General features: G+C 50.5%; 1 non-coding gene across 1 annotated transcript; it reads left to right on the forward strand.

Annotated features, from left to right (window-relative positions):
• The first annotated feature begins 3,052 nt into the window (after positions 1-3,052).
• Positions 3,053-3,134, forward strand: TRNAS-CGA. The gene has a single exon. It is a non-coding gene; the product is annotated as a tRNA-Ser (tRNA).
• The last annotated feature ends 4,954 nt before the right edge of the window (positions 3,135-8,088 follow it).

An 8,088-nucleotide genomic window follows, 5' to 3' on the forward strand; every position in this document is an offset into this window, starting at 1 on the left:
ACTCAAAATTGAAACAAGACATTTTGTCAAATGAAACAAAAACAATTTGACAATTTTTCAATTTGCAGAAAATGTTTAAAAAAAAATCATTTTCCGTTTGACCCAAAATGACTTCCTCTGCCTCCGTTTTTCAGCATTACCAGTGAAATGAAAAAATCTGTTATTTGCCTAACTCTGATGTTTAGTCATCTCATCTGGGTGCAGACTCAACACCATGTGATCTGGATGCTCATTGACATGCCACAAATAATGAATAGCCAAAGATCTAGTCTTAGGAAATAGTGTTGCCAAGTCTCCAGGATTGTCCTGTAGTCTCCAGGAATTAAAGATTAATCTTTAATTAAAGATAATGTCATGTGATGAAGCCTCCAGCATGGACTGACTGGGAAGTCTTGGATCTGATCGCTTGTGGGGCAATGAGTCTGTGCTTTCGGAGCTGCGCTCCAAAAAATGGAATGCAAAGACCTACGAGAAGGTCTCCAAAGCCATGGCAGACAGAGGATACAGCCGGGATACAACGCAGTGCCGCGTGAAAATCAAGGACCTGAGACAAGGCTACCAAAAGATCAAAGCAGCAAACGGACGCTCCGGAGCCCAGCCCCAGACATGCCGCTTCTACGAGGCACTGCATTCAATTCTAGGTGTGGCTGCCACCAGTACCCCACCACTGACCGTGGACTCTGACGATGGGATAGTGTCGACGGCCGGTTCCTCGGAGATGTTCGTGGATGGGGAAGATGAGGAAGCAAATGAGGACGACGAGGCAGTCGACAGCGCTTACAACGCTGATTTCCCCGACAGCCAGGATCTGTTCATCACCCTCACTGAGATCCCCTACCAACCCTCCCCACCCATTAACACGGACCCTGAATCAGGGGAAGAATCACTCGGTACGTGCTTTAAACATGTAAACATTTATTTTTAATGGAGCAGGAATAGTTACTAGTTGAAAAGAAGGTCAATATACATGGGGATAGAACAGAAATCCTCTTGGGAGATCTCCACGAAGCTCTCCTGCAGGTAACCGAAAAGCCTCCGCATGAGGTTCCTGGGGAGAGCTGCCTTATTGGGTGCTCCGTGGTAGGACACTTTTCCGCGCCAGGCTATCATCAGGTACTCTGGGAGCATTGCCTCCACGAGCATGGCAGCATAGGCCCCTGGTTTGTGCTGGCTTTCACGCAGCATGTGCTCTCTATCTCTGTCACTGATCCTTCTCAGGGTGATCTCGCTCGGCGACTCCTGCATTGAATTAGGTGAATTAGGGTAATGTTAGTATTGGGAATGCTTCACTGTTCCTTTGCATAACAATAAGCGTTGGTTTACAGCCACGTGGTGGAGGCTGCAGAGGGGCAGCATACAGGGATCTTTCCCGGGGACAGCCGCGAGGGGGTGGAACAGGGGCAGAGTTTATGCTTTCCGGATTGCCTTCAGCAGGAGGGCACTGCTATACAGTAAGTTTTAAGCAGCCAAAAGTCTACGGCTTACCATGCCTGCCCGCTCCACGGATTCTGCTGTCCTGCCCCGCTTGTCTGATCTCCAGTGCAAGACCACAGGCAATGAATGCGAACGCTGAAAATTCGAATTTGTCCTGAGTGCGCGTGAGATAGGTGCTGTGCATGGTCTTGTTCACAGAGACAGACTAGACTATGTTCATTGTTCGCAAAAATGTATCTTTGTAAGGAATTCACTTCCTTTTTCCCATCAGACAGCTGCAACTGTCTCCCGGCCTGCCACAGCATCCCCCTCACAGAGGCTGGCGCAGATTAGGCGGTGAAAGAAAAGGACACGGGACGAGATGTTCGCTGAACTTATGGGCTGCTCCCGAGCCGAGGCGGCCCAGCAGAGCCAGTGGAGGAAGAACATGTCGCAGTACCAGCACTCACACAGCGAACGGGAGGACAGGTGGCGGCAGGAAGACCAGCAGGTAACTCAAACGCTGCTTGGACTAATGAGGGAGCAAACGGACATGCTCCAGTGCCTTGTGGATGTTCTGCAGGACCGCAGACAGGAGGACAGAGCCCCCCTGCAGTGTATCTGCAACCGCCCTCCCCCGCCACAAAGTCCCATACCCCCCTCACCCAAAGTGCCAAGAAGGAGGGGCGCCAGGGGCCGTGAAAACTGTCACTCCACCCCTGCAGAGTGTTCAAGTACAAGAAGGCTCTCATTCCCAAAATTGTAATAAGTCCTTTCCTTCCAGCCTCACCCAAGCCCCCCTCCCAGTTTCATCCCCTAACTGTCTAGTTGGTTATTAAAAATAATTTTCTGTTAATTGCTGTTTCCGTCATGTTCTTTTAGAGAAGACTGTGTTTGAGGTGTGGGGGAAAGGTCTTGGTTATTGGTGCCAAGAAAACCAGTGCTCTGAAGGAGACTGAGGAAAATCAAAGGTACCGAGAAGGGAGCAAGGGGGGAAACGTTTCGGACTTCCGGAAGTGACGGGCTCTGACCAATTAGTGGCAATAGATACTAACATAAAACTGAAACAAATCAGAGTGAACCAATAAATTATCATTCCTGACTCAGGGGAAAAGGCTGGGTGGGGCCATGTTCCAAGGCAACAGCAAACGGTTCATAATCTGTAGTCATTTGAATGTGATTCATTTTTCCACTAACAAGTTTCTCTGAAGTGGTGAGAAATCCAGGGTCCAGGGGAAGGGAGCCATGGCCCATTCTCCTGTTGGACAGTCCAATCGTGGCTTAGTCCTGTTTATACACAGAGAAAAGAGTCCAATACAAACAGTTTAATCCAGCGAGAAAGTCAGTCCATTGGCGGATAGAGCCGGGAGCTGGTGGGGGGCAGAGCTGGATTCTACCTCACTGTCTGAACTTGGTCAGATCAGGTCAGCTCTCCCTGTCTCGATCGTTACAGTGTGGAGAGGAACAATGACAGACCCCACAGGAGGGTGCTGGTTTGGTGCTTAACCACACGGCAAAGGAACGAGAGCCCCAAATTCCCCCTGGTGCTTTGGGAGCCAGGTTTGCTGTTTGAATTCTGCAGTTCAGATGACGTCAGGCCTGGGCGTTTCTCTGGCCTTAGGGGCCTGCTTTGCTCACAGCTGTGATGGCCGAGTGGCTAAGGTGTTGGACTCGAAATCCAAAAGGGTTTCCCTGCGCAGGTTCAAATCCTGCTCACAGCAAGGCCAGCGTTTTAGCCACAGGCCGTCTAAGAGGCCAGGGGTGGCTGAGTCTCGCCCAAACGGCCACCCATGCAGGGGGAACACTGGGGATGTGGGGCAAGTCACCCCTCCGTGGGCCCATTGTCATCTTTCGAGTGCTGGAAGCGAAGCTCCAGAGAAGTGGGGGCCCAACCTGCACCCCTTTCCGCTCTGCCTCTTAACCCGATGCCCTGTGCTGCCTCCTCCCATCCCCCCTCCGCCTCTTCCCCCAAGGCCTGTGCCCCACCCCCGCTGGGCCTTTTCCCCCGAGCCCCCTCCCTCTCTCTGCCTCTTCCTGCCCCTGCTCCGCCTCCTTCCCCAGGGACCCCCCACCCCCCGCTCACCTAAGGTAGGAAAAAGTGATGGGTGCCTGGCCCCATGGCCCCCTGGTAGCCCCCCTTAGGGGAGGTGCAAGCAGCAGGTGAGTGGCGTCTTGGGGGAAGAGTGAGGGGCAGGTAGGGGGTCTGGGGGTAGGGGGCAGAGGCAAGTGAACAGCAAGTGGGCAGGGCCTTGGGGGACGAGGATGAGCAGGGGCGGGGCAGCAGGTGAGTGGCGTCTTAGATCATAGAATTGGAAGGGACCTCAGGAGCTCAGCTAATCCAACCCCCTGCTCAGAGCAGGACCAATCCCCAGACAGATTTTTACCCCAGTTCCCTAAATGGCCTCCTCAAGGATTGAATTCACAACCGTGGGTTTAGCAGGCCAATGCTCAAACCACTGAGTTATCCTCTTGGGGGAAGTGAGGGGCAGGTAGGGGGTCTGGGGGAGGGGGCGGAGCCTCGGGGGAAGAGGATGAGCAGGGGCGGGGCCTCTGTGGCCGGGCCATGGTCTAGGCACCGGTGGCCCCCCAACTTCTAGGGGTCACTCATCTGAAACCCAGGATGAAAGTGACATGGGCCTGAGTCTTGTTGGGGCTGAGGCTACATCACACCTTTACCTTCGGGGCTCTACTGGGGCATGAAGCCCCCAGACACGGCCAGAGATAGGGCAAGGGGCCTAAGCACGGGAGAGAGTCAGGCCCAGAGTTAGACGAGGGGGCAGAGAATATTCTTCATTCTGGTTAGTTACACATCACCCTTGCTAGAAATTCTTCCTGTATTTTCTCCAGTTCACTCCCTGACGCTATATCTCTGCCCCGTTCCCCTGTTTGTGCCACTGAATTCTCAGGTTCTGTCAAATAATAGCAGCAATCCCGCCATAACACAGCAGCCTGAAATCTCAGCTCTCCCCCTCCCCTCGCGCTAAAGAGAGAGAGGAGACCCAGGCAGCCAGTTTCTCTGGGACAGAAGACAAAGGACAGCGGCTTGTGGGAAGATGATATCGGATGCTTGGCTGGAAAGAGGGGGCGTCTGGACTGGGGAGAGAAAACAGCCAGAGCCCACATGGATGCAGGAGAGACCTAGCTGGACTGTGGACTGCAAAGAAAGGCATAACAAGAACCAATGGCTGGAAGCAGAAATCAGAAAAATTCTCATTGGAACAAGGCAGAGATTTGTAAGAGGGAGGGTGATTCATCACTGGAACAAGCTGCCAAGAGAAGTGATGGATTCTGCATCTCTTGATGTCTTCCAATGAAGACTAGAGGCCTTTGGGAAGGTGCTTTAGTCAAAAAGAAGCTATTGTGATACACAGATGGGCTGGGATATGCAGGGAGTCAGATTAGATGCTCTAATGGTCCCTTCTGGCCTTAAGGCTACTAATTTATGAAAAACTGATGTTTTATTGTGTAGCGGCTCCATCCACAGACTGAACAGTCATTGAGTGCGGTGATCCAGGAGAAACAACTCAAACACCCAACGAGGCTGGCCAGGGGCAGGACATCAGCTTTGAGGGGAGGGGTGGGTGTGGCAGTGACATCACAAAGGCCTTTTGCAGGAACTCGGCCTATTGGGCAAAGGCGGTGGGGAGGGGGTGACCTCACAGAGAGAGAGAGACACCGACATCAGCCGGGCAGGACCGAGGTGCAGGGCCAGGCCAGTCTCTGAGACCCGCCCCTGTCTTTGCTGCTGCAAGTCTCCTTCGTGAGGTCTCTCCTCCGGGGCTGAGAGAGAATTAGGATTCACAGCTGTGAGCATGAAGAGGAACCTCTGTGGAGTTTTCTCCTTTCCTGCCACTGACTGTGCCGAAAACAAACTTCCCTTTGACAAGGTAAGAGGCTGAGAGAGGTTTGGAACCTGTTCAGTCTGATCCACCTGGCGCAGGCAGCATTCTAGGCCCAGGAAACACTGGCTTCAGGTGCCAGAATTTGATTTCCTACCTAGGATTTGATGGTTGGAATCCCTGGGGACATTGGGGTTTGTCCTTTTTGGTTTCCCTTTTCCTCTTTCCTCCCTCCTTTCTCCTCTTCTCTTGCTTCTTTTCCCCCTTTCCCCTACTTCCCTCACTCTACCAAGGAGGGGTGTGTGGAGTGTGGGCGGGGGAGGGAGGTTGTTCTCATTGCGGGAGGTCCTCACCAAGAGGTGGGGCTGGATCTGAGAGTGATCTCCTCTGATGGTGACCTGGGCCATCCTTTGGCACATCTGGTGAGACCCCTCAGCCTCCCGCCCCTCAGAGTCTCAGTGCTGATTGGCCGAGCAGGGGGCTATCGACAGCGAGGAGACTCCAATGTATAACCAATCCTAGGTATGGGATTAATCTTCCTGCTTCTCTCTATTAATTGTCTTTTAGCAGGTCATGATTTCCTCTAATGTTCTAGGTCTTCTAAAATACTTGCTGAATAGTTACTATGAACCACTGTTGGTCTGTAGCTCACTTGAGAGCCTGCACCCGGCTCCGCTCTGCCTCTTAACCCGATGCCCTGCTCTGCCTCCTCCCATCCCCCCTCCGCCTCTTCCCCCGAAGGCCTGCGCCCCACCCCCTGTGACGATGCAGTTCTGGCGGGACCCAACTGAGAGTGCCAAATCAGGACCAATTGCTTAAACAGGGCAGTCACAGCCCTAGGCTGGGGTTTTTCCACCTCTAAGGCAAACCAAACCAGCCAGACAAAAGGGACTTCGGTCTCACCCCACTGGCTAACCACAAGTCACACAAGCAATTTCCTTAGACACTCCAGTCTCCCAGTATCACCACCAGTGCACTCATCCTGGGGATGAATGATTATGAAAACCAACACCCCAATAAAAGAAAAAGGTTCTCTCGATCCCAAAGGACCAAGCCCCAGACCCAGGTCAATATACACATCAGATCTTACCCACAAATCACGCTGTTGCTAATCCTTTAGAATCTAAAATCTAAAGGTTTATTTACAAAGGGAAAAAGGTAGAGATGAGAGGTAGAATTGGTTAAATGGAATCAATTACATACAGTAATGGCAAAGTTCTTAGTTCAGGCTTGCAGCAGTGATGGCATAAACTGCAGGTTCAAATCAAGTCTCTGGAACATCCCCCGCTGGGATGGGTCCTCAGTCCCTTGTGTAGAGCTTCAGTTTGTAGCAAAGTCCCTCCAGAGGTAAGAAGCAGGATTGAAGACAAGATGGAGATGATGCATCAGCCAAGAACCTCTTTGTTCTCACTGTGGAAAAACACCGCAAAATGGAGTCTGCAGTCACATGGACAAGTCTCTGCATACCTTGCTGAGTCACAAGGCGTGTCTGCCTTCTCTCCCTGGGTCAATTGTGTAGCTGATGGTCCTTAATGGGCCATCAAGCAGGCTAAGCAGAGCTAACACCAGCTTGTCTGGGATGCTTCCCCCAGAAGCACAGCACCAACTTGAAATACAGACAGCACAGAGCCAACATTTATAACTTCAACTAAAAATGATACAGACATACAGACAGCATAATTATAACCAGCAACCCATAATCTGGTCTTAGACACCTTAGATGACCCCCTTTACCTAAGATTTGGTGCCACTACAGGACCTTGGTTGCAACCCATGTTCTATATGGTCCCAGTTTATATCAATAACGTCACACCCCCAATGCAAAATTGATGCAGGAAGGGATGACAAAACATCGCTGACTGCATCCCAAGAGCCCCCTTTCCTTGGATCTGTCTCACTACAGCTAGTGTTGGGCTAGAGGCCATACCAGTGTATAACAGAAATGGCTTATCAAAGTCATGTTCAATAACATGAATGAATCTCTTTACAAACTCAAGGTATAACTTGGTTAGCTTTTGCAGCATGGTTCCTGTATGTTTCATGTGATTTTGCCAAGAGCTAAAGAAAACAGCTACTTTATCCATACCAGCTCTGGCCAATGTTTGGAACCCAATTAACATTAAACCAATGTAGATATTGATGTTGTTCATAGTACAGGAATCTTGGCATTTAGCCATGAAAGCAATATGGCAGTGTGCCTCAGTTTCCCCTTTCATACAGCACATCAGGTCTGGAATGTATTTTCCCCTGTGAAAAGTTCCAACACTGTTTACAGGCATTAACTGTGAAACATCAGTATAGCAAGGCCCTTTAACATAAAGTGTGTTTTCATGTATTCCTTTCAACATGTTCAAGGGATTTTCCAAAAGATTAGGCACATTGTACATTTTTACAGTTCTTGGCAATAGCAACACATTAGTTACAAAAATTAGCATTAGCAATAACAACAAATTGATTGCAAGTGTCCAACTACAAACATGTTTGTCATGCCACACCCTTGGCTCAATACCATTGGAATTTGGGCATTTTAGGGTTAATCTGTGGCTTCCCTTTGCAAAATTCAGTCTTCTCTCTCCTTCTTGTCCTGCAGGATTAAACCCTGATTTCTCTTGCCTAACTGAATTCACTGGCTGATGGGGTGGGCGCTCTTTGCTAACAGCTATTAGCAAGTCTTTCTTCTCCCTGCCAGCCAAGTAATTCGCATCAACACAGACACTAGCTTTTAACTTCTTAGCTGCTATGGATTCCAAGGCTGGACTTTGTCTTACAGAGATACCACACAAATCCAAAGAGTCTGAGGGTGAGAGCTGGCTTGCTCTCCCCTGCATCCTTACGC

Source organism: Mauremys mutica, chromosome 3, assembly GCF_020497125.1.
Source record: "Mauremys mutica isolate MM-2020 ecotype Southern chromosome 3, ASM2049712v1, whole genome shotgun sequence".
Lineage (NCBI taxonomy): Eukaryota > Metazoa > Chordata > Testudines > Geoemydidae > Mauremys > Mauremys mutica.